A 3,131-nucleotide genomic window follows, 5' to 3' on the forward strand; every position below is an offset into this window, starting at 1 on the left:
GTCAATGCAATCATGTTGTGCTAAGAATTTGTGCTTATCATTCAATGGCCAATCCCTTTTGTACTTATTGGTTGTCTCAAATCTTTTTTATGATAATTTTTTGTAAGTTATTATAAAGAACAATAGGTGATGTGATGTGTTCCATTGAATTTATCAACCAGTTGAATTCGCCACCCTCAAAGAAATACAAAAGGGTATCGTATTGTAACTAGTTGTCGTAGTTGATTAAAATCATGTTCTGTGAATCATGACCTTTCCTTCATACTCAATGAGTGTGATGATATCAATAGGGATTGTCACTAGCTATCTCCAACACCTAACAGTCGTAATTCTCAATCCCTACAAAGCCATCTTGTTAGCCATGTAGTTCCCCTAGCAAAATTATTTTTCAGCTATTGATATAGGGCCTAGATATCAATAGACAACAATAAGTTTTATAAAAAGAAAACAAATAACAAAACACAGATGAAATACACATATTTCAAAACTCAAATATTTTGCATTCACTAACCATCCTTAAACTCAATTTTGCATCTTCTTAAATAACAAAAAACCCTCTAAAATAGAAAAAATAGAGAGTTACCCTGTTTGCTAGTTTTTACAAATCATGGAATTTTGCCATTTTAGGGAACCCTGGAAATTAATTCCTTGAAAGCTGAAAATTAAATCATACTTTCCTTAAATGACGAAAACTAAAACTGTGAAATAATTTTTAAATTTTGAAATAACCAATCATAGTTATTACAATAAACGACATCTTAAAAAATATAACAATTATGGAAAGTGGCCTTTAGGGGTCTACATAGATTTTATGGCACTTAGAGAAGTATATATTTCTGACCACAATAGAGCGGAGCTTAATTGGCAGACCACCCAACTCCATTTGAAGCTACTATAAAACTTGAACAAAAAATCACATTCGTGTCAAAAATTATAATCAGTTGTCCTTACCCCCATTCTATCAAGGTACATCCTGGCATCTGATAAAACACCTTCCAGAGACCAATGCATGTTCGACCATCAATTGACAGCTTATACCATTAACTTGGAATGCCCTTCAACAGCTACGTTGGTCCTAGCTAAATGGACCGTAAACTTCTATTAAATGTTCGACTCTATTAAAAAATTAATATGTTCGACTCTATTAAAAAAATAATATAACCAAACTTATGATACAACACTACACTGACAAAATATACAAAACTATGAGCTTAATCTTTGCACCCCTCAAAAATAATTATGTTTAATAACCATCTAAAAATGACGAAATCTCTTATAAAGCAAAGAATATCTCTTTTACGATCCCTCAAAAATGATAAGATAAAATAGTATATGAAATATCTTCCTTGATCTCGTTCATCACCTCCCTATTCACCTTGTTTATAATGAGCTTCACAATTACATCAAATATTTCGTCATGACAATCAACTTGTCCAGTCCTTGTATGAGTCTTGAATAAGGAGACATCAATGTTCCAAATTAGCTCATCGTTATCAGAAGCTTGAACTTGTTTTGCTGCCTTCAATATTCATAAATAAAATATCTTGTTCATAAAATTGTGAAGCCCAAAAACGAAACATCAGATATTGAGAGGAAAAAATCAAAAATAAAAAAATGCATAGGCAACTGAGCTTTTCACCAACCTTAGTGTGTTCTTCTTCGGAGGCTTACTTCTCTTTATCATACTCCTTATATCTTCTTTGATTTCCAATAGTCGACCCATATTCAACTGCTCTTTCAACCGTCTCACGTATTCTGAGCCTTATTTGCCGGAGAGGAGAAAGATACTACTACAATGCAAGAAACGTAAAGAAAAATCTGCTTAGGCTCCTCATTTTCCTCCAGATGATATGTTACAAATAACATGATATCTTCTCCTTCACCATGATGTGACATTTCATTCACATATAACAAGCCGGTGAGTAAGATATGGGCAATGAAAATTAGGGTATTGTAACAAATAACTTGAAGCAGTCATTGGACGGATTGAAATACTCTTTGCAATTGTAAATTTGTTTGAATCATTTGGAAGAAAAAGGGGAACCAAAACACACCCTTCTAAACGTTTCTTGCACTAAAGCAGGACGAACAAAACACCATTTTATAGTATATCTCTCAACGCTTGACACACTCCTCCCTCTATTTCATCGGTTCATGTTATGAAGTTCAACATTTCTTGAGGTTGAATTAATAAGATAGATCTATATATAACTGCATCAAAACAGCTCACGCATTTGGATGTACATTGAAACATGTGCATTTTCTTTAGAGTATGTTCATAGACAGCAAAGATGTTGAAAACTCTAGTGCGTTCCAAGCATGGAAACTTTGTTATAATCTGATGAAGTCTTCTAGTGCCGTGTGCATGCACATGTAAACCATGATGACTTTAGTCGATCTTTCTTAAAAATCCAACTCATGGACGTCATTTCATCTTCCTTAAAATAAGTGGCTGCCAATTTAGTCACAATGTTAGAACACGTACCAAATTATTCTATGTAAGATATATGGAATAATGTGACAGGCAATCATATTCGTCGATATTTTTGGACAGGAAAAAATACTTTTCAAGGGACGAAACTGTTAAGGGTGGTGGAAAAGCAAGATTCGTACAATGTACGAGTAGAAAATTCAGTCATACTTACTGTGAAAAGAACCGACAAGCCATTATCATTTGTTCGCTTATCACGTACAACTGACCGCCATTTAAAAGTCTTTGACTAACAATTTGCAAAAGTAATAATAATTGTGTCGGTAAGCGCCTGCATTTCTTTGGGTATTGGTAATAAACTGACCTTTTCAATAATGTGATGAGAAAGGACGTATTTTTGAGAATTATATTCAGAGATTAGGTATTAGTCATTTTAATCAAATGATTTGTAAAGTATGTTAGGAGAAAGGATGTTCTCTTTGAGAATTATCTATAAGATTTTTTTGGGTATTGGTAATAAACAGACCAATAATGTGATGCAAAGGACATAGTTTTGAATACTATATGGAAGATTAGGTATTAGTCATTTTAATCAAATGATTTGTAAAGTAATGTTACAAGAAAGGATGTTTTCTTTGAGAATCATCTATAAGATTAGGTATTAGTCATGGTAAAAGTAACTTTAAGAAAATATTTATAA

The 3,131-nt window shown here is 32.8% G+C and overlaps 1 long non-coding RNA gene across 1 annotated transcript; it reads right to left on the reverse strand.

The window, feature by feature from the left end:
* Nucleotides 1-683: 683 nt before the first annotated feature.
* Nucleotides 684-2,428, reverse strand: LOC149535877 (uncharacterized). The gene is made up of 2 exons (XR_016356995.1): nucleotides 1,644-2,428; nucleotides 684-1,519 (listed from the first exon to the last, which is right to left on the reverse strand). It is a non-coding gene; the product is annotated as an uncharacterized LOC149535877 (long non-coding RNA).
* Nucleotides 2,429-3,131: the final 703 nt, after the last annotated feature.

The sequence above is a fragment of the Cupressus sempervirens genome, chromosome 10, assembly GCF_028749045.1.
Source record: "Cupressus sempervirens isolate cs-2001-9-10 chromosome 10, ASM2874904v1, whole genome shotgun sequence".
NCBI lineage: Eukaryota > Viridiplantae > Streptophyta > Pinopsida > Cupressales > Cupressaceae > Cupressus > Cupressus sempervirens.